Source organism: Syngnathus scovelli, chromosome 4, assembly GCF_024217435.2.
Source record: "Syngnathus scovelli strain Florida chromosome 4, RoL_Ssco_1.2, whole genome shotgun sequence".
Lineage (NCBI taxonomy): Eukaryota > Metazoa > Chordata > Actinopteri > Syngnathiformes > Syngnathidae > Syngnathus > Syngnathus scovelli.
Window position 1 is genome coordinate 19,509,770 of NC_090850.1, and position 24,239 is coordinate 19,534,008.

At 44.6% G+C, this 24,239-nt stretch overlaps 1 protein-coding gene and 1 long non-coding RNA gene across 2 annotated transcripts in view; one reads left to right on the forward strand and one right to left on the reverse strand.

The window, feature by feature from the left end:
* The window catches only part of fto (FTO alpha-ketoglutarate dependent dioxygenase), a 96,463-nt gene that overhangs the window by 11,687 nt on the left and 60,537 nt on the right, over positions 1–24,239 (reverse strand). The gene's annotated exons all lie outside the window — the stretch shown is intronic.
* On the forward strand, positions 350–12,510 carry LOC125966782 (uncharacterized). The gene is made up of 3 exons (XR_011086714.1): positions 350–1,606; positions 1,703–3,845; positions 5,357–12,510. It is a non-coding gene; the product is annotated as an uncharacterized lncRNA (long non-coding RNA).

Sequence of the window (24,239 nt, forward strand, 5' to 3'; positions counted from 1 at the left end):
ACGCTAATAGCTGATTTTCTCACCAGGTCTCGCAACAAAGACTCTATTCAGCAAGCATGGTGACGTTTGTGTTACGCCACACCGGGCACCGTTTTGCACACAATTGTGATGCACGTGTCGCAATGTCGTCCAAAAAAACACTCTTCCAATTAACTCAAACACGCTTGAAGTTTTTCCCCCGTCATTGTTACGGCTTCACACCTGTTCTCGGCTTTCGGACACATGAAACGCTGCTGACAACCTGTTGGGCGGTTGTTTTAATTAAAATACAAGACATGTTACAAAGCCATCTTTCACATCCCCAACGAAACTCCCTTCTAATGGATGTCACCAAGGTAGCAATTATCTCCTCAGAATAATGCGAGTTTGCTGACGAAACAAGACGAGCAGCGTAGTTGTGCTCATCTCATCTGGCACCTGCGATGCCTCACAACTTGGCCGCGTAGCACGTTTGGCATGTTCGCGATTCTCAGAGTTGTCTCAGCTTGTGTATGTATATGGCAGGTACACACTTGGCTGCATCAATTATTTTCTAAGAATAGGGCTCTTCCGATCACTCCATTACGACAGACTGTCCGGATCTGGAATTTTGTTGATATCTGATTGGGTGCTTTTCAAATGCAGGAACTCTCTCTAAGTATTGTATCAGTATTGTGGTTTTCCATCATGGGAACATTTTATTAACCTGACTATCTGAGGAGTGTGTTCTCCAGAACTGGATCATTATTTAATAAGCTATTTTTGACTAGCCTCTATGGGTGACACCCCTGATATCAAGCCAAAGGGTAAGCAGAGCTGCAGTGACATTTGTTGAATGCACAGATTATCGTTTGACAGCATCTGATGAGTTTTAAACTTGCATAAGAAAGAAATGGGCTGATGAGCAAGACATGAACGAGGGCGTGTAACGTACGCTAATTCTTGATCACTTTTTGTGGCGAATGCATGTCAAAGAAATATTTTTAAGACACCTGGGAACTGTTTTAACTTGTCAAAACGTTTACTTGATAGTGGAGCAGATTGACAACTTAAGTGACTGCAAGCTTTCAGAGCTGCAATCCTTTTCGTAGCCGCAGGTAAAGGCGGCAGAGCTGGTTCTTGTGTCCTTGAGAGCCTTACAGTGCCCCCTAATGGTCCCTGAGTGATTTTTTTTTGTCAAAGCTAGGCTGCTTAGCATAGAGGACAAAAAAAAAAGGCCAGACCTTAGTGGAGTCTCTAACTTGCACCTCTTATGCAGCGGACAAATCAATAGCGGCGTCTGAGAGGTGAGTTGAGTGTGCTGGAGGGGGAGCTTGAGGGGCCCCCGCCTCGGCCCGCTGCCCCTCAGGCGCCTCCTGAGGGGTCGTGGGGGTCCATGTGGTACCATCCTGCCTGTCTCCTCACCCTGCATATGTTCCGCATGGATGAGTCTACACAGATAGTGAGCATCCACACATAGGATGACTCCTAAACAAAGAACGGTCAGAAATGTTGGGGTGCCATAAAAGCAAATCGTGTACATTTGGGCCCCGTCCCCTGATACCTGAGACAAGACAAGACTCACTCCATGGTGGTGGTCCTTCACAAGAGCAGCGGGAGAAAGACCCCAAGAGACTTTTTCAACCGGGTGGGACTCATCTAAAAACTGCCGAGATTGATTGAGGACACTAAAAAGTGCAACAACAAACGCCCTCACCGCCTTTTCTTTTACTTTCAATCACAGCGGACATCACTTGACAAGAAGAAGTGGAGGAGGAGGAAGAGGAGGCGGCGAAACACAGGCCCACTGCACCGTGTGCACTTGTCTGGCAGATGCCTGCGCTGACATTTGAGGCCATGGGGACCGTGTTGAGAGAGCAGATGCTCGCTGATGTACAGACACAGGCAAGTACATGGCAAGTACACAAGCGACTCAAGCAGAAGGAAATCCGTGCAAACGCATGACAGAAAACAAGACAAGAGGTAGAAGTGGAAGAAGAATTCGTCAAGTGTCGAGACAAGCAATTGAACGGCAAAACTGAAGTGGCAAATTATTACAACCCATAGGTAGGCTATCAAGCACTATTTCAGCCAACGAGAAGCCCAAAAAAAAAACGATCTGCCTTTGTTTCTACATTCTAATGCTTGTAGATAAACTAGATAATTCATGGAACCTCAAGACAGGAGGGGAAGAGCCGAGATTCAAACCCAGAACTGTGGGACTGCAAGTCAAATGTCCTAAACACTAATGCCGCCACTTTTGCACACACTGCCAGACAATAAGCAGCGAATCAGTGATGGGAATTTAACGAGAACAAAGTGCAGAGTAAAATCAGCACCACCGCTTATCTCCGGCTGAGAGGAACTAAGTTTTAAATCATGGAGGTCCGCAGGCGGCGTTATGGAAATGGCTGGCTGGCAGCCTCTTTGGTTGCCTGTAAACAGGATCTTGGTAAGGCATATAGCCTCCGGTGGGGCCTTCGGAGGGAAGCTGGCTTGGTGGCGCTTGCCGAATCCCTCTACCGGTCCCTCCCTCTATGACGTGCCTTCCTTTGCTGCAACCTGCCCGAACTGCCATATTGAGTAATTCATGAAGCGAGGCGGGGGCGGCAGCGGAAATGGTATCTGCACATCCTGACACAGAGTACATGACATGTTCCACATGTCTTGCCACGAAACTACAAAGAGCCCTTTTGTTGTGATGAAGAATAAACTTTTTTTTTTTTTTAGTTGATGAGGTATTAACTAGCGCTTGCACTATTTTTTTTGCGAGACAAAGAATACATCATTGCTCATTGGGCCAAGCTGAGCTATGCTTGAAGTAAAAGGTAGCTACATTCAAGCTATTACTGTCCCTTGGCTTCATGTACAAATGTCCCAAGCTAACATCGCAATCACCGCTGTGTGAACTCTTAAGTCTATTCTGTTGTCAAACGAAAACTCTTGACACGCTCATGTGCTTAAACGCGTCAGTGGATCCTCTCTTGTCTCTCCGCCGCTAAGATGCTGTAGCTGGCACAATTAGTGCCCCAAATTATCTTTGGTGTTCACAAAAGTGGCGGCGGCGTATTACGAGTGGCGACACAAAAGTAAACAACTTCATCTTGTGTTGGAAATGTGTGTCAACGTGAAAAAAAAAAAAAAAGTCGTTGCCCCGTGTATTGGGTTAAGGGACCGTCTGCTAATTAACAAGCAGTCTCTTCTCCGTTTGCCTTCAAACAAAAAAACTTCCTGTGGGACTCCTTTGTTTGGACCAAGGCATCATGGGTAGTCTTATTTACCAAGTTTTAATTGCTCTGGTGATCTGAGGGTACGCGCCTTGTCGCAATCGCTCGACAATTGAATGGTTGCTCTTGCTGACAATTGTAATCAAATGACGCGTAGAATCAGGAACGAGGGAAATGGAGAACGTCGGCAGGTACAGACGAGGTACGTCATTAAAAGGGGAAAAAAAATAAAGGTCATCGACATTCCTACTTGTAACTCGATTAACTCACATATCAAATCAAATTCCTGCACTGAAATGAATTAAAATGACACTAATATGTTCCAGCCCTCAAAGCATTAAATTTTTTGGGTTGTATATTGTAAAACAAATATAAAAACAAAATTAGCATCTCATGAAATACACTAGTTTTGTAATGTGCCACCACATTAATACAATGTGCAAAAATCTGACAGGAGGTGGAAGAGTACAACAAAGGTACGAATATTTTAGATGCAAATATTCTCTCCAAGGGAGGAACTAATCCGAGCAGGCGGGAAGCAGCTATGAGGACGGGACTGTTGTCCAAGGAAATGATTGCTCTCCCACCTCAATGTGACAACCATGAGAAGCTCACCGCCTCCCGGACCTCTCAAGTGGAACCGCGGAGGAGACGTGTGGCGTAACCATCACACAACGCACACCTTATTACAAACACACTAAACACACAAAAAAATCTCAGAAGAGGAGGCAGGTCACTTATAAAGAGAGATTAGCGTCTGTAGGCGCGTGACTGTCAACTTCGCCCAATCGAGTGCTATTGATGAAACTTTTTAGCTGACCTAAACACAAGTAAAAGTGCAGCTATATCGTATCAGACTTGTGGCGGCCCTAACTCCGCCCATGCGGTAAAGGTTCCATGAAAAATTCAACAGCCAATCAGCTGGCAATTATTCTCTTTAATCTCCTCGAGGCAGCCAATGGGGATATGCCCTGCGGTGGTGGAGGCAGCCCGCGAGGGTTTGACTGCCTTCGGTGTCTCACAATCCAAACACTTCTTTTTTTTTTTGCATTTCGCTCTTAGAAAGTGGGATACATTTTGTATTCATATTTAGCTTTTAATAACTCCTTGGGTTTGTTTTGTGTCACTGTAGCCTGTTTGATAGACTGTCCAATCACGCTCTCGCACTGATCAATAGCAACGACCGTGCCCTAATGTTACTTCCATCAACACATCAGACACTAGCAACAATACATCGACAAGTACAGGTCGATTATCCAAAATATTGATCAATTATTTGATTGATTAGTCGCTGCACTGCTAATCACTAATCTAACAAACTTTAGCCACTTAATTCTGTTCAATGCAGGTGGCTTGGCTTGGATATGAATAATTCTGTGAAAATTTGTTTTATCACTTCCTGATTGTGATGTTGAACAGATACATAGAAGCCTGGATCAATGTTGGAAAAGCAGCAGCAGCAGTTTGACAGGCTCCTTAGCCGCATGGCTGAGTGCGTAACGAGGAACACTGCTGCTGAACACCTCCGCACAAAGACTTGGCTACTTAGTGCGGCGATAAAGGGAAGCAAAAATATCCTCAAACGCATCAGGAGCGCCAAATGCTGCCACACACATGTTGACTTTATTGGAGCACATGACATTACTCAAGTCGCACAGACGCATAGTGGCATACACACTGGCGCGGAACTACCACTAAGGGACTCAATAGTGCTGATTTTCCTTGTCAGCTGCTGGGCAGGCACTGCTTTAAAGAGACATCAATCTGTGATGTCAGCACTTACCTAATGAACCTTCTCAGATCGATGGAAGCACTGGTTTGCTACACGCCCTGACTGTGCTGCCTGCCTCGATTTTATGTTCGCTCTCACGCTGTGTGAGAATGTCCGTGCCACTACGAAGGCGCGGTTCAATTGGGTTTATCGTGGTTCAGATTGGGGACTGTAGTTGATCAGGGTGGTGGTGTGGATGCCACAAAAAGCTACTAGTTAAAGCATCGAAAGTCAAATTTGTGCGGTAGACATGGAATTTGATGTAAGTACACAAGGTCTGACCGTATTTTTGTGGAGCGTCATGTCCCACTTTTTGGCGTGTCCTAATTTAGAAGTTCCATTATCGGATTAACTGAAACTAAGAAAGTATGAAACTATGTCAATGTTTTTGTCTTTGCAGATCGAACTCTTAGAGGAAAAGAGTTTTCGTTCAGAAAATCATCCAAGGTCACAAGAATTGGACTTGAACGAGGGCCTGGCTCAAAGACATTAGCCTCACCTCGGTACCTGTGTGCAATGCTCACTATTTCTCCTCACACAATACAATCAGCTCGAGATGGCGGCGGATGAAGCTGTGGAGACGGCACAATTGGATTAGTTCCATTTCCTCGGGTCGGGCCATCGCCCCCCCGTCCCATCTCGAATGTGACACCTTGAAATGCGGTCACCTTCCCCCCCCTGTGCAACTTAATTGACCAGAATAAACATATTATATTGCGATAAGTACCGCGATTGTAACAAATTGTGTGGCGTGACTGACACAAATCATGGCATTAACCGCACATCTCTTATCACCCGGGCGTTGCTGTGCCTTTTTTTTTTCAATAAACAATCCCCGTTGATAGCAAGGCGGTGGCGGTGTAGTCAGGAGGCGGTGAAGGTTCAGGGGTTTGAAGGCGAGCGAGCCGAATGGGCTCGTGATCCCACGTTTACCCACTTAACCATTCAAAAAGTCATCTCCTTCCATCAGCGCCTGACTCGACGCGGCACGAGAAGCATTATCTTTCCACAGGGGCTATCACTCACAAGCTTTCTCCGAGACGCAGAAGCCTGGCCTAGATAGTTTGTGTACGTATGTGTGCGTTTCAGTGTGCCCTTGTGTCTGTTGTTGAGGTGCATTGGTTTGGACCTTAGTGGTTAGCATGTCGGCCCCACTTTTCTAGATTTAGAGTTCGAATTCTGGATCTTAACTAAACTGTAAAGAGGCTAAAGACTGTGATGAGTCCAGGCTGTACCCCGATTTTTGTAACCCCTAGCGAACAGGGAAAGGGTTGGATTTTTGGTCTGGCCCATAGCAGAGTAGAGGGATTTGAAGAAATACAGGAGGAACGAGGAAGACGGAGGCGGGGTGGTTACGACGTGAGGAAGCTGACGTGTTAATCAGTGAATCAGCGTCCCTCCACTAATGTCTGCCTGTGTAAATAAGGCCCTCATCTCCTGCCGTCACATACGCCGGCTTTCCAGCCCATTAGGCCCAAGCTGGCTGCCTGAGATGGCCCAGTGCTCACTGGAGACTCATTTAAGTGTCTATAGGCATCTGCGGCTGCTGATAGGGAGCCCACACCAAATTAATGGGACTGTGGGCGCTGCCAGCCGGCTCTCTTGTGCTCTGTGCTCACAGATCACCAGCAGGTATGCTTGAATGCATGAGCGGGCACACCTACCTGCGCACACACACACACAAACAGCGAGACAGATGCACACCCGCTCTGTGATTTTTATTCATGCAGGCTAAACTAACCTTTGCAGTAAAGACTGAGCAGCTTTATTAGTTTAGGAAATGGCTGTAATTAAGGATAATTCATAATGACTGCTTCTCGCCCCTTAGCGACACTACAAAGGAGGACCAGGCTAAATTTGACTGCTTGCAGTTTGTGCACGAATGCGGTTAAAATGTGGGAAATACATTCTTGAAATGGACAAAGGTACAGTGAAGCTGAAAATTGGAGAAGTCACTGCTAACGTTAGCTGCTAGTGCTAAAACTTCATGCTATAGTTCACGTATTGTTTTGCAAATACTGTCCTGTTCGCCCACCTTGATTTTAGATCCATTGTACACTAGATAACTTCTTAATATTCTTGTAGCGGCAGGAGTGACCGTAAACAAAAGACAAATAACAGAATAAGAAGAAAGACGCAACCACCAAGCTAAGATGTCAATCATCGATCGCCTTCACTTGTAGCATTTTCTGTTCATTCTGTCCAAGCCACACAAGATCTATAAACTGATGTGCATTTCAAAGGAGGCGTTGGCGGGGCTGCCCGTGCTCTCCCGGCCACACAATCACTGTCAGTCTACTTAATGACCAACGTGTCTGCCGGTTGCATCGCAAGTGAAGTATGGGCGGAGCTCCCGGGAGTGCAAACATGAAGCAGAATGGCGAGCATCCTCCATGTTGAAAGGCCTTGTAACTCTCTCACTCTCCCGATGCTTCCCCGCATTTCCTTTAGCTAGATCAAAGGCAATGAGGCCCTTAAGCAGAAGTAGTAGAGATCAACCCAAGCGGGAGGAAGTCGGCAACATATTCTGTCAGGAGTGCGCTATCCAAGTGTGTTTTGACAATGTATGGCAAAAGAACTAACCCATCCCGCTTCACCCCCCGCCCCCCCATCTCAAAGTTCAATGAGGAAAAGGAGCATTTGATGCTCCTTCGTCCCTGGAAATCCCACGATCCGATCGGACCTGCCGGGCAGAATGAATGACAAATACTAGCAGGACGGAGGTGAGACCCACCAGAGAGATGATGGCGAACGGATGGATGACTTTATCAAATTCCAGGATAAAAGAGGTCAGGTGGGAAAAGAACTGCACGTGTGTGTGGGAGGGGGTTGCAGAGTGTAAAGCTGAGAGAAAACACAAGGCTCCTCTAATACCTTTCATAAAGAGAAAAGCCCCCTCATCTGGCCAGCTATGATTAAATACAACCTGAGTGCTGAAGAACTAACCTCCACTCTCACCCACCAAACTCTCCACCCTCCCCACAATCCCTAGTTTCTGTTCATACGGACACCGGCTCGAGGGTGAAGAGGGTAAAAGCAATTTGTGAAGAACTTGTCGGGTGAATGGAGTGGATGTTTTAGGGCGACTCCGGGGATGGAGGGGAGCCATCTAGGAGGAGGTGTCACAACAGGCCTGAAGCTCTCTGACACAAACAAGACCGTAGTTAATGTGGTCGTCTGGAAGTCTTGTCGTCATCAGCAGATCTTTACTAAGAGCGCTAGCAAAGATATGGAACAAAAAGGTTCTTGGAGTCGTCATGTGGCCTTTTCTATTGCAAAGTCCTGTCAATATTCAGAAATGCTCCAGCAGGAGCCTTGAAAACAAGCAAGAGCGATGACACATGCATGTGAGGAACCACTATCCACCATAACCTTATTACATATGCCTATGTGCTCCTCAGAGATGGAGAGAAATTGGACCATCAGTGTCACAATGCTGAGGCTTGTTTTAGGTGATCTAATAGAAGGCGATGATCCGCAGGCTTCCTCTGAGGCGACCAAGGCCTCCGGGGGCTCCTCCAGCCCCCCCTCGCAATAAGAATAAACACATGCGGGCGGTGGAGTCTATTTGGCCAAGAGAGAGTGATGGCTAGCATGTCGCCTATGCCGGCTCAATAAATCTCCATACGGGGCAGAGAGATGAGCACCACTTATCTCATCAGCCGCGCCACGGATGCCTCGCGACTGCTCGCCGCCCGCCGCTCACACCGCCGATTTATCATGGACAAGCGAGGGGAGGAGCAAATACGGACGGGAGATGCAAAAAAAAAACAAGCATAGGGGCAGAAGATGGAATAAAATGTGCGAGGTGGTGGCGGGCGGGGGAGAAAAGACATATTGAGAGGCAGAGGGCAGAGGCACATAATGCAGAAATATCAAGAGCAAAGAGAAAGGTTTTGCAGGGAAAACACGGGAGGCTGCGATGCAATAAACTAAAAATAAAAAATAAAAAACTGCAAGGAGATGGAGAGGGGAGCGTGGGGGCTAAATGTCACCAGCTCATTGTCAGAGGGGAGACGGGGAGCGGCGATTGCTCTTGATGGCTGGATTCTGTGAGATTCAGCAGTTTTCCCAGAGACACTGGGACATTTTTTTGTTTGTTTTCATATCCATTTTTAGCCACAGCACATTTGTTTGTGCAGAATTGTATAGATTAAACTCACTTTATCTTGTTTTACATTACCAACTTTGCATTGTGTCCTACCAAGTGAGAAATTAACCTGTTACCCAAAAACCAGCCATGTGGACTCACATGACCACGCTATGAAATTGAGGGATATCTAAAATTTTCTAATTTATTTTTAAATAGACAACTTTTTAATTAAATCTGACTTTTACATGATGTCATAGGGCGCTCTAAGGTTGCTTTTCTTCATATTGTATTTTGTTGTTGTAAAAGACTCGTTTGTGCATGGCCGGATCGAGACAGCGAGGCGACCCCGTCCGTTCACCGTCTCCGCCTCTCTTCCGCCCTCTCGCTGTGAATTAACGTGGCGGGGAATGAAAGAGCATTGCGAATGGGGACGGCGGGGTGGGCGAAGGGAAACAGATGGGTATAATATTCTCATCACTCTTCAGTTGGTGGCGAGGAGCGTGGCCCAGGGCACTCGACGGCCCAGCCAGCCGCCTCGCAGACCCCGCAAATATTCCTAAAGCTCCATTTTTCATATTTCCCTGTATGCATAAGGAGATGAAAAATCATCCCATCATTTGTATTGTCTGACTGAGGTTATACACAAATATTAGTTTATATACTGCACCTAAGATTGCCTCTCTAAGCAAGATGGATTGGCCCTTTGTAGGATGGGGGTGGGGGGGGGCATAGTCCCCTGAAACATATTCAGTCCATCATTTTTGGTGTGCTGCAAGCCGGCATAAACGAGACACTGCTCATGGTCCGCATTAGGGCCTTAATTGGCAATTTTGAGTAGGATAACACTTGTGCTTTTCCCTCTATATTCATTCTGCACACTTAGCGGACGCTTAGCGAAAATAAATATTAAAGCCAAACAGGCAAAAGAATCAATTGGACTGGCGAGAAGCGTCTTCAAATCACAGTGCAATTGATTTCCGTTAGCTCTCGTGTGTGCGCCGAGAGACGGCGGGAAAAATAAAGCGCAGGAAGGAAAAGGAGGTGTGAAGAAGTTCTGGGTCAGAAAGCAGCGAGTGATTATTTGCCACTCAGCCAAGTGTAAAACTCATTAGACAATGTATAAATGCCTTTATTCAAATCAATGGCGGACAGCCGGCCCCAAAAAAGCGTGGCAAATTTTTCATCTGCGCGCAAAGTGTAAGTGCTGAAAAGTAATTATCAAAGTCCATCGTGGACTTAATTGTCTCGCTGTGTTCGGATCGATACTGCGGCGGAACGTAAGCAGCTTTAATGGCAAAAGTAAAGAGTTATCTATAACAAAGTACAGTAACAGAAACTTAACCATAATGAAAACAATCTTAAATCATCCTTATTGGAAATAATGGAAACAATCAACTCCGTTAAATCGTTTTCTGGGTTTATTATGTGACGTTTGCAAGTTGAGCACTGTGAGGTCATTTCCAGTCGACAGCAAGTGGCAAAATGGCCATCGCCCTGAGATGGCTGAAAATCAGGGAGATTTTGCTAATTTCTATTCCAGAAAAAGACAATATTCCTCAAAATAGTGTTTTAACGAGTTGGGCTAAGTTTGGAAAGCACATTTTTGACTTGACTTCACCTTTGAATGGTTGTTGGTACTGCGTTAAAACTGTTGTTGATTATTAAACAAACTGTCTAGCTCATATTAAGACTCTTGATGCTAACGTTAGCTAAGCCCTTGTTACAATAGGTTTGCATTGAGCTACTAGTGTCCACACTCTCTTCAATATTGGGTGAACTCACTTTCTCCTTGGACTTTTGAGACAGTTCATAAGAAGTGTTTGGGTGTGTGCGGCTAATTAGGCGGGGCGGTGCTACAGATGTTGCGCTCGCGAGGACCCGTTGCGGGACACCGAGAAGCGGCGACGCAAGCGTGACCCCGCATCTGCCTTCCCCCTGTCAACTCTAAGTACCTTGCTTTGTTTGGCCTTCATTTTTTACAGCTGACAGGCGGTGTTATTTCCGTCATTTGGTGGCATCTGCTTTGGTTGTTTGCGAGAGCTAAGGGGGAGCGGGGAGGGGAAGCGCACACACATACACTCACACATCACACTTTTAATTAATTGCGGGGGAGATTACATGGTCTTCCAAGCGTGTAGTTTGTCATCAGAGCCCATTACACACTTCTATTAGATGTTTCTCCACAGTGTCAAGTGTAATTTGAAGGAGAGTCTTGGCGGAGGATCTCAGAGTACAGCGAGAGGCCTAATCGCAGCTTCGAAAATAACAAACTCCACCGCACATCAATTAGAGCCGGGCGGAGGGTAAACAGCTAAGTTTTGCTTATTTCATGGCGCGTCACTCATTCACTCGCTCAAGCCCGTGACGCCATTGCTCTTCATTTCAGCCCCTGGGCGGCTTTATTTTCATTGCCGAGCAATGAAGTGTCTGTGCGCGCCGCCTCCATCAATCTTACGCCAGCTGAGTTAAACAGGACAGAAAGCGACGCAGCCGTTCCTCAGCACAGAACATTACCGGTGTATGGACTCATTATTCATCAGAGGCTCCGTTAGACGCACAGGAGGCCGGAGCGACGCGCAAATCAATGTGGAAAGAAGAACACGGAGTTTCTTGCAATCTCTGTACATTGTAAAATAAAAGGTTTGCTGACTCAACAGCGGAAAACCACACAAGCACCGATACACTGGAGGAAATGATTTGGTCTCCTTTGCTGACTAACAAGGAAATTGTCATTTTTAAGCTCATACTTTCTCAGTTTAAAGCAGCTGACATTCTTACATCAACATACATGATGGATTAAGAATTAGTTCACTTTTAAGAGAAAATGAAAAAAAATCCTTTTAAAGTTAATTGTATTACATTCATATCTTATAACATGTACTTATACTGAATCCCACTACACTTTGTTCCATTAGAATCACAAACTGCATCTCAAGATTGCCAAATCGTAACCATTCCCTCATTTCTTTCACAAGTGACACATGTTTTAAGCCTTGGCGTAGGCCTGCACTCTTGTCTAAAATGTAAGCTGGTGAAAAAGAATGTTTAAATAAAAGCCGTTACCTCTCATTTAATTGGATGGCAGCAAGAAAATGTGGTTTCGCCCTCCTAAAAAGCCAGCCAGCATTTGCAGGCGCCCACAGAGACACACGTGCACGACAGACTTCCTGTGCCACCGCCGCCATCGCTGACTAATGTCACATCAGTTTAATGGTCAACATGAGAGAAGGGGGTGTAATTGACTGTAATCCACATTGCTACCTCATAAGCACAAACTCTAATTGGCCACACATACTGTGGGATGGAACACATGAATAAGGACTTTTCAGCATCAGTGCTTAATTTAGAAGTCGTTGCCAACATCCACAGATTGATAACACTTAAGTGGGTGAATGCGAATGGACAAAAAATATGCACAATGTGACAAATGTGATTTTAGCACACGCCATCGTGTCCTCTATATAAACAATTTTTCCCCCCCCTTATACTGTTTATCCTGTTAGGGGCTGGGTTGAGGGCTTTGTGGCACACCTCAGAGATTTTTTTTTTTTTATAAATCAGCCACCAAAATTTCTAAGCGATATGACATTTGGTGGTCATATCTATAATGAGTAAACCCACAAAATGTTTTTGAAAAGTCAGCTCATTTAGTCTTAAGTACAGAAAGTCACTTAATGTCCCACCTCTCATCCAAAGCCAGCTGGGATAAACTCCAGCTCACTCACGACCTGACTGAGGACAAATGTTATTGAAAATACTAACTTTGCAGTCAAAACAATTAAACACCTCCAATGGAAGACCACCACCTCACCATTTTCTCTACCAGCTGCTCTGCAGAACCCTCTCGGCCTGGAAAAGCAACCCGGGTGGTAATTGGGCTTTCTCACTTAGGGAGCCAAACAACAAGCAAGGGAACATTCTTGTCTTGCCACAAAAAGGCACTTCTTTAAAAGGTGCAGTGTGCAAACAAACATCCCCAGAGGAGGATGTGCGCCTCCAGAATATCGGTTGGGTAGCGAGGACCAGAATATGGTCAGGAAAAACAGGAAGCGCTCCCACGGGCAGGAAGTGAAAAATCTAATTCTGATATAACATGTGAGGAGGGGGTGGTGGTAGGGAATAAAAAGAACAAGCTAATGAGAAGAGCAAAGACATACAGTAGGTAGGATTGTTTACAAGTGGCTGCCTTCAATTTGAGAGGGAGCCGAAATGGAAATGGAGAACAAACAATCAATGCCTCATTATAATCTCACATCATGTACGCAGCCTTGTTTTTATACCCCTGTCAGTTTATTGTGAGAGACTAATTTTGGCTTGTGTTTGTTATGCTGCTGCAATTACAGGCTGATGTGTCCTCATTCGAAAAAAAAAAAAATCTGTCCCAGTTACGTTCTTGTTTATATTCAGTTTTCCTGTTGCACTTTTTTTGCCCGCTTAAATTAAACTTTTTTTTTGTCTCTCCACGTGACTGCTTCGTTGGCGGCGAAGCAACACACCTTTTGCTCGTTGCTTTATCTGTGATATTATCTTTTTTAATTTGCACTTTCCCCGGGCTAAAATGGGGAGCGCTGACGTCTGCTAACTCGAGACCGACTCACAGTCAAAACCTGCAATTACCGTCGTGTCTATCCCTACCTTAAACATTGCTCAACAAGAAAAATATGCGGATACGCCACAAAAAAAAAAACTAAATTAAACAAGCCGCTCAGCGCCGCATCGTAAATTACCCCGAGGAATGTGCGACCGGCTTCAGAAACAAAGAGCACGTCACGTAAACTGTCTCGATGGCAGAGCACTTATAATTTGTAACATTTTACACATATTTATTATGTTTCTTTCCCCTGTCAGAGTCTGCTTTTTGTCCGATTGCTAGCCTCGCTAGCCTCGGGGCTTGAAACGCTTATCTGATTAGCGTGTCATGTCAGGGATTTGTCACAAAGCCATAACATACACTTTGGATTTGCGAAAGGCGTTCCTGTACTTCCTCAGCATGTAAAGACGCATGTGGAGGTTGCCACTTGTATGTTGTTGTTGTTTTTAAACGCTAACATGCTAACATGACTGAAGACATTATTTGTAAAGGATTACGGGACACGTTTTGATACAAACCACAAGTGGAATTACTACGGTTTTGGTTTCAGGAAGTGACACCCTGTTGCATACTTTAGGGTTTGTTCAACAACATACAAAACAAAGGCAACCGTAGTCTGACGGAAAGAATGGGCAGGGACTTAATTTGCTCCTGATTCAAACCGTCTTCATCATGATAAAAGCCCTTTTCTTATCTTTCCATTCATTTTTGGTTGAGCAAGTCCACGTTGAGTTGTGGGTACAACCTGGACAGGTTGCCAGCCAAACGCTATGAATTTTATACAACATACCGTGATCCATTCTAAGATGTAGTCAGTGGATTTTTGCCGATTAAATTAAACTCCCAGTGACCACTAGCACCTGGGGGGAAGGGGGCTGGACCAGGGGGCCAAAGCAGGCCTAAATACCTGGTGTCCCGCCCGAGGCTCCTGTCAGCACACTGATGGATCAGACACGCAGATGGCACTATCTCTAACAAGCATCTCCTGAATCCTCATCAGAGCGCTTTACTGAATGGTGATTAATTCCTGCCAAAGTCACTGACAGACAAGGTGCTTCATCCGTCACCATTCTCTTTGCCTGCAAAGGCCCCCCGAGCGCACAAGACGACAAGATGGAGCAATGCAAGACACGGGGGGGCAAAAAGTAAATGTAATGCTGTTTAACTGCTGGGTAAAACAAATATTAGTTAGACAGGGAGAGAGAGAAACAAAGAGTGCGAGTGATCCACTGGAACAAAGGGAGGACAGCGGAGGCCGCAAGAGAAGGATGACAAGAACAGAGTGGGAGGCATAAAAGAAAATGGCAGGCAAACAACAAAGGGATTATGGAAGAGAGAAAGATGCGGCAGAGACGTCGCCCGTGCGGCAAGCAGCGGAGACAAAGACAATCCCGCTTTTGACACCTTCACATGTTAATTGCCAAAATAAGAAATTACCGCTGGGCTCTTTGTGTTCTCTCTTAAGGAGACAACGAAAAGCAGGACAGAAAAAAAAAAAAACAGCACATCCAAGAGGATGCATCTGGATGTCAAAGTGGAAGCTTCTATCTGGATCCTCGCGAGGTGTATGCAAAGAGACAATTTGTATATGTAGAACCTATGGATGGGTATTGTAAGAGGACGACCTACCCTTGTCAAACCACAGCGACTGTCACAATCTATAAAAACAAAGTGTGCTGAAAGTGAGGGGAAAAAAGGGGGGTGTAACTACAAAATAAACATCCAGCACTGCTGTGCGCTTTGCATAATGCGCATTGATTTCAAATAGCAACTTGCACCGGGCTTTGATGGCGAGTTAGCATATTAGCAGTCAGATCGGGTTAGCGCTCGATTAGGGGGAGGCAGGTTGCGAGTATCCGCTGCCGCAGTGCTCGGGTCTCTGAGGCTGAAATAGAGTAACGGTAAATCAATGCTGGCTGTCATCGCTGATATCATAAGAAAGTGCTAATTAACTTACTGCAACCTCTGGAACAGCTCTGACCAGAGGGCTAATGTAGCCTAATCGCGCGCGGGTGGGATGAGGGGTGTACCCCCCGCGCTCGCTTTCCGCGGACTTTCGGCTTTCCCAGTCTGGGGGAATCGATTGTAAACTGCAGCTGGGGTCGCGACTGCCCGCAACTTCCCCCGCCGACCCATGCACAGCCCCGGGCAGGACCTTAATGGAGCCATAGTCCCTGAAAATCAATACTCAAACTGGCCATGGATCACAATGGGACTCCTTCTCCTGATTGGATTTGACATCAGGGCTGGAGCCTTGAAAGTGTAAAACATCTCCAAATGACTTTGGAATGGGATGGATGGAAAATTCTGACGATTCATTAACTGCTATTTTTCGTGATGTGGTGTGCTTGGTGTTAGAGTTATAATAAGGTTTCCATCATGGAATTGTTTATATTGTGAATGTTTTTTTTTTTTTTATCAAGGATACTTCACATTTACGATACGGTTCTTTTTACGGGGAATTTTTGAGTGATTTACCCAACTCCTCATCATGATTTCTAACTAAAATGTGAATTTATATTTAATATTTTGCCCACATCCAGTGTGCTAAAAAACAAGTGTCAGTTCGGGCCAATTCAAGCCAAGGAGGCAAACGACCTAAACGACAACAGCAGAACCAATAAGCCATCCGCTTTAATTCCCCCTCACCTTGGGATAACTTGTTTGAGTGGCTGTGTCCCATTCGGATTAATTCCCGCCTAATACTAATTGGTTCTTTAGCTGTGAGGCGGCCCCGGGAGGGAGGGGGTGAAGGGTGGATGCGCTCGGGAAGGGCTCCCTGCGGTCCGCGCTCACTTGGGCTCGCCGGCGTCATTGACGGCGGTGCGCTGATGAGCTGGCGTTTTTTATCAGCCTCTGCATTCCGCCAGCGCGCCACTACCCCCCCCCCCCCCCCTCGTCAAACCCTCGGGGCTCGGCACACGCTATAATTAAGTCTCGCACGATCCATAATTGCTGTGTTTACAATTACTGTATACGAGGAACACAGAGGCAGCAGTGGGGAAAAAGGTATACGAGAGAAGGCAGAGCTTTAGACTAAACGGTGAAAATTTCATATTCGCTTTTCCTGTTGCTGCTCCAATCAGGCCTAATAAGCTCACAGGGGCTCTTTGGAAGGGTCAAACAAAGGCATCACTTATTTATTTTTCCCTATTATTGTTTTTCGAGGGCCGCCCGAAGTACTCTCGCGAGACAAGGATCCGCAGTCCACCGGGAGTCGGCTTGAGGAAGAGCCGTAAATGACCCAAATGCAAGGGGCACTTTTTGGAAGGCGGCAACGAAGGCGCCGGTGTCATTAACACTAAATGAAATGTTTATTAGCCGTGCCGACAGCGCTCTCTAAACAGCCGGATCAAGGGCAGTTACAGTAAATTTGCCTCTCCCCAAGCCTTTGACTTTTCTCCCCCCCCCCACGCCTTCTCTTTGAGATTTCACTTCCTTTTGTCACCCACCTCATTTTATTTCCACTCACGTCCCGGAGAAAAGCCTATATACAGTAAAGCTTTGGTTTCTGTTGGGAAAGTTAATGCAAAGGAGGGGGGGAAGGCAGACCTTCTAAATGAAGCTTTGACGTCATGTTTTGAACGCATTATCTAGCATTGGAATAAAAAAAAAAAAACGATACAACTTAACATCACCTAGCTACATCTGATTGGGGCTCATTAGGTCAAATCACTGATTAGCCAGCAGAACATAAAGATACAAGATGGAGTTTGTCAACGCACTGGCATTCAACCTCTCATTGAATTTAGGAACAGTTCTTTAAACGCTTCCTTGTAGTTAGTATGATACAAACCTTTGACCATCCAATTTGATGTTAATCTGTGAAACTACTAGTATGGAGTCTTGGTGTCATTTCTCTAAATTTCACACAACACAACAATTACAAGGGTCTTTGCAATGTGTGGTGCCCGGGGCCTAATAATAAATGAAACAGCGGCACATTGTATAGAAGACTAATAACGTCTGGCTGGGCATGAGACAGACAAAAAAAAGTGGCGTTTAAGGCTGTGATTACTCGGTATTCCCCCTTAACAGTTTCCCCTTCCCTCTAATTATGTTTCATTTTAGGCAACTGTGAAGGAGGGGGTGAAAAAAAGAAAAGAAGAAAAGCCAGGCTCCATTTCATTTGATTTTCCCTTTCTAACAAGGCGTCTCGAGTTTATAATGAAAGAAATGTGCCAAAATGAGATAAAAATGAAAAATAAACTCTACATTTATCTTCCTTATATTTTCCCCTCTAATAGGCAGGAGTGACATAAAACAGGCATTTCGATTTGCACAAACACATTTCATAGCAAAGGCGGCGTTCGGGTGGCTTTGTCACTCGTTGCAACGATGCCTAAAAGTGAGTCGCTGAGTGCAATTTTCTCATTAACTCATATTTTAATGTGTTTTTTCCCCCCTCCTCCCCTCACAGCTTGCGTATATAAATTCCCTCCGCCACATATGAGTGAGAATAATGACATTCATTTAAGAGCTGAATTAAAAGTTTGCTGGGAAAACTTTCTGAAGCTTCTCTTTCACACACATCTCTAATTATTTTTCATAACCTCAAGCGGTGAGCGGTAATATCGACGCTTCCTGTTCAAACTTGCATACGGCTGAAAGGTTGAAAGTATCTCTCCGCCCATACCGTCGCTTAAAGCAGAAGTAAGGGACAGCTGTTGCGGCTCCAGGGCTCCCCCTCCAGGCTTGAAATTAACAATAATTGGACAGTGTAAAAAAAAAAAAATGGAAATTTGAACTGTACACTGCTAATAATGATGTTAGCACAGATGCTAACAGGCAAGGTGCCCTGGCTTGTCGATGATTTAATTTTTGCGGAACTTGCGTCTTTTGATACTGAAATAAAGTTGACAACAGGAAAATCACTTAAGATAATATTAAATTTAGATTATTAATTGTTATTGTACTGTTTTACAAATATAAAGTTCATAGTAACATTAACATAGGTGTCCTGGCTGTTCCACCAATTAAAATGGACTTTCGGAATCCATCGCCATGACAACACCTGAGACAATTTTGTCCTTTTTTAACGATATCAAAAGTTAATTTAAAAAATGAAATTCAAATGAATGCATCATAAAACAATCTATTTGAAAGATTCTACATTAGCGCATGAAATACTTGGTGAATCCCCGCTAAGGTAAATGAAGTCGTCTACCTCGGCGAGTCCTAAGATGGATGTTGGACACTAAACTCGCCAAGTCAAGAGGCTGCAATTACGATCCAGAGTGATTATCCTTGGCCATTAATAGCAGCAGATAACATGCCACGATCAAGCATGCGCATAATTAATCAGCGGTTACTCAGTCCCTCCTCTGGCTTTCTTTCCCTGCTGGCTATTTCCAATGTAAAACAGGGTTACGGACAATTCCCAGCAGTATAACTAAACGCATCGCCCAAAGCATACAAGACAAAAGCGAGTCGTGCGATTGACAAAACATCAGCGAGCGCGGTAATGAACACGGCGAGTGGTCTGACTGCCTCTTAATTCGCCAATCTATCATCCTTCAGCGTGATTAGAAAGAAAAGCACCTCTTGGAGACATTAGGGAAATACTTTTTCTATTATTTCACCTCCATCAATGAGGTCACATTTGCCTTGACTTTTATGCATATTACTTTATAAAAGTTGCAATCAGAATTTTTTTTTTAATACGTCAACGTCTTTATATTGAATTGAGTTTCATTGTGTTGTATATTTTAGTTTTGTTAACAGTGCTTTGATTCAAGCCAGGTCAATATGTCAAATAGTTAATCTGAATATTCATATTATCCATAGAAGTTTTTTTCTCTACTGTATATATTAAATGTAGTGTTATGAAACATTATTGTATAATCCCTTATTCTGCAATTCCCTATCGTTGTAAGGACAGATCGCCTGGCCTTGAACTCTGTGTATTTTCTACATGTTGAAAGTAAGGCAAGGAAACGTTCATCTGAATTCAGACTTTCTTCAACGTATAAATAAATATATATCTTCACCTGTCTGAATAGTACACTGTTTGTAGATCGCTATCAAAGCTTTGGCGTTGTTTGACCTTCATTCCCAGATGAAAGTACCTCAGGCTTATTTCTCTTCACAACAAAACAGTGTCAAGACCAAAGACCAGGGACCTTGAAACTTTCAAAACTAGCATTTCACTCACGGGTCCTCAGGGGAACGAGACCTTCCATCAACACCAGAACCTAAATTGTGGTTCAAACTGCTCAGGCCTTGTAATTTATTTAACTTATTATCGTCCATTAGGGAAAATGAAAACTAACAGAAAAAGCTTCACATCATGCAAGGATCAGAGACAAAACTCATGAAAACACACAAGTGACGTTGGGCACATGCCTGAACCGCTGACACTTACTGCGTATTGTCTTTCATCAAATTCTGCACATAGTTTCAATTCAATCCGAATCAAACGTAGTGTTGTTGACAAACCGGAACACCTGACCTGTGATCCACCTCTAAATAAGATTCCGGAAAAAAAAGCTTCTCCACTCCCCGCATATCTTACTTATGCAAATCACTTGTACAAGTTACAACAGTTATATTGTTTATGTGGTGATAAGACACATTTATTGGTTTGTGTTTCAGGTTTCTTGGAAGTTAAAACTGTGCCCGCATCAAGCGAGGAAAAGCCAATTGGAATGTTGAAATTTGATGTGAGCGAATTCAAAATACAGATTAAAAAGATTGTCTAACATATCTTGTGTCTAGCGTAAGATATGGTAAAAAAAAAGTCAGGTAAAGCCTATCAGAGCATCTGAACATTATTATTAGTGTGTGCTGACTCCCATTTTATGAGTTTATTAAATGTGAATCATTCATTCTCTGTGTACAGTTTTAAGAGTGTGTGCACACCATATAACCTTGCAAATTTTTATCCCTGCCTCTCTAAAATTACTTTTTTCAGTTAAGGTTATGGATATAGAAAGACAGCGATATTTACTGTACACATTTCGAGAGAAACTAATTAATGAAAATGTATTTGATGCCAAGTTCTTTGTTGTTGTTGTGTTGTTCACTTTGACAAACCTACTTGACTATTTCCCATGAACTCCACATGACAGCACAATGAGTAACGACCCACTGATGATTGTTTGCCAAGTCATTAAAAACATGAGACGAGATGACTTAACATCAACGATCCCGTCGTGACAGAACGGTTCAGAAATGTATTCTGTTTGCTAACCCCAAAGCCTTAGGAGTTAGTTGGTGCTAATGTGGCCACTTTCTTCACCCCCCCCCGAGATCAAACGGTGACTAGGTGAATCACCGCCGAAGGGATCGGCTTGATAACATGCCTGTGCAAAGGAGTTCTGATTCGCCCCATCTTCATATTCCGACACTAATGATGAGACTCGTACATCTGTTCATGACAAACACCCCAGGCAAAGTATTACAGGGGTTGGATGAAAACATAATTCATTATGTTTATACGACGTAAAAAATAAGCACACGTACACACACACACACAGGTTTGTTCTCTTTGGTGACGTTTGTGTTTGATCTCTCGCTCTGATAAAAAACACTAACTCATCCAGCCTGACTTGCTAGGCCATGTTCTGCCCAGAGTGCCTGGGGGGTTTTACCGCACACCTGTGCAAAGAGTGAGACTGGAGAAGTACTTGGGGAGAGCTTGAGTAGGAAACGAGGTAGAGTTGGACAGGATACGAACAGGGCTTGGGTAAAATAAAAGTAGAATTTGTGAACTGGCCTTGGGCAGGACTCGAGTAAACTTGAAATCTACTTTGTCTCGAAGTAAATCCAGCAGTACTCAAGGTGGACCTGATCAGGACTCAAAGGGCACTTGAGCAGGGCTTGAGTAACATTTATGAAAGATTAGCATTACTTCAGAATTAGAATGTGTAGGCTTGCAAGACTTGATCAGCGTATGGGCTGGACTTGAGCAGGACTTAGGGTCTTGAGTTCCACCTTGTGGTCTTAAATAAAAATTAAACTGACTTGAACGTGACTCAAGCGGGATTTCAATATGACTTGAACAAGACACGGATGAGACTTGAGCAGAACTAAGCCAGGAGTAAAGCAGCACAGGAGAAAAGACTAGGGTATGAGGAGGACTTGAACAGAACATTAAAAGTACTTGGTCTGGTCTTCAATAGGACCTGAGTAATACTTAGGCCAGACTTAAGTATTAAGGTGCACTTTGAGGAAACCCAAGGTGTTTCAAATGTATTCTAAAAGGACGCTTTAAGTAGGATCTGAGTCCGAGTGACGGCCAACTTGAGACTCAGCCCGGGTCTACGGCCTCAAATTGCACAGCTATGTCTGCCTTCGATGGCATGCAGGCATCAGTCCTCAAACCACACCTAGCTTTAAACAAAACCAGAAAAAGCCTAGGTGGATTCTTTCATCACTTTCAGACTTTAGCCCGTACATTGTAGTGCAGTTCCTTCAAAGGTGCACTCCTATCATGTGCGTGCAGCCACTGTCATCTGCATAAAAGCGCACACACATTAGCATGTTGTCATACCCGTGTGAGCGGCAGCTGGGTGTAAATTGCACAAGGGTGTGGCGTAATGAGGACTGATGGCTCACGCCTGCTGTATATTCCGGGAGGGTGTCTTCTGACAGCTCTGGGAGGCGATAAAGTAATAACTAATAATGCGGCAGATAGCGGCGCAACTGTGTGACAACTGTGCCGAGAGAGTGCGAGGCTTGTGTAGCGGTGTCGGGGAGGGAGTGGAGGTAGCGGCGTCTGTGCTAGGGGGGCTTCCTTTCAAGTTTCAAAGACAACCTCCGGTGATGGTTTCAAGCTTAATTCGCTACCTCCAATAAACACACAGGCAGAAAGAGAATACATAAACTGTTTAACAATGGCTCACTTTGAAAATGAAAGCAAGGCGAATGCGAGCAGCCATCAGTCCGCCATTGCTTTTTCATAATCCATCACAACTAGAAACGGAAATTGAAATGAGAGGAGCAGCAGTAGGTGCGCAAAAGAAGCACCGGGGACAGAAAAGCCTACAACCCCTCTGCCCTACCCCTCTTCTTTTCCTACAGAGGTGCATGATTATGCTCAGGTCCTTACAAGGGGGGGGAGGCTCTTCCATAAACCATGCCCCCCTTCCCTCATTCAAAAAGACTGAAGACAGTCTTTGCTTCGTGACAAGGCTCTGCTTCCTCCTTTTCTTTTCTGCATCCGTGCTGTCAGAGTCCTGCCTTTTAATGGCTGTGTTGAATTAATATTGATATTTAATGGTTTTAGATTTGCTAAGGGGTGGTCTTAAACGTGCAGGGTGAACCTCGAAACTCAAAACTGAAAGGCAGACGTAGTGACCGCAAACAGATCCGGATCCGCTGTTCAGAGACCAAACATGGACAAGGTAGAATCAGTGCAGACTGCCAACTCATAGCAGCAGAAATGCTAACATATCTGTTGTGGACGTCACAAGTGTCATTATGACATTAACAAGCTAAAATCAATTCGCTTGGCTTGCACTCAGCCGACGCAGATGGAAAATCTCTCCGTCCGCACGGCTTGAAAGCTAATTTTAAACACCGTGCGCAGCATCTACACTCCGCTGTCGGGCCACATTTTGGCGCTGCCGCTAATGTATTTATTTACAGATCTGCAGCTGTGCGATCAATTCTGATCAAGTTTAGCTGGACAAAAGGCGTCGCGACAGCGGGCCGCGGGAACAGGAGAGCTGAAAAGAAAGCACAGACACGTGCGGTTTCGTTTCAAGAGGTAAACCGCAGGTTTGGGTATTTCGGTAGGGGAGGTGGACGGCGGTACTGATCCGTATTTTCCCCCGCTGCGCCGTTGGGTCTCCTTGTAACCGGAGTGGCGGCTAATGCCTTGCCAGTGTTTAGAAAAGGACAGAAAGCATTTAGCTGTAATAGCGAGCCCATTTTTAATAACAAACCTCAGGAATAAAAGACGGCGCTAGACTTGCAAAAAAATATGAGGCAAGGATTTTCAAAAAGGGGGGGGGGAGTCAACCCTCCACCCATTCATTTTGTTTTTTACCTGCGGGCGTTCATCTGCGTTTTACTCACCTTTACCATCACCATGTGAAGTGTCAAAGGGTACGCCTGCTCACACACAGATGCACACAAGCGCCATTCCTGACTGATGCGGTCACATAATAAAGATGCTCTGCTTGTCAGTTATCATTAATTTACGGCTACTTTTTCACCCGCCCGTCTGTCTTTCTGGCAAAATAGGCTTGTTTCAACCGTAGCCATGCGAGTGCTGCTGCTGCCACAATCCAAACACAGTCAACCACAATGAGTTCAAGAGCTCTTTTGAACTTGAAACATCCAAACAATGTCGCTTTTAGCCGTAACCATAGTTTTGCTGATGATATTGTTTTGGGAAGCTGAAAGAAACGTTTTTAAAAACAATATGCTTTCAATTTGCTCACCTTTGAAAATAAAGAACATGTGTTTTTAATAGTAGGACGCTGATCAATCCAAATATTGATTATGTGCAATTGTCCCGTAGATGACAACGATACCATATAAGGTATAACTTGAACAAAACAGCGTCTGGGAACTTAATCAAGATGGTTACAGTTTTTACATACAGTGCTGTTATAATTTTTTGGGGGAAATAGACTGCATGTCTAAATT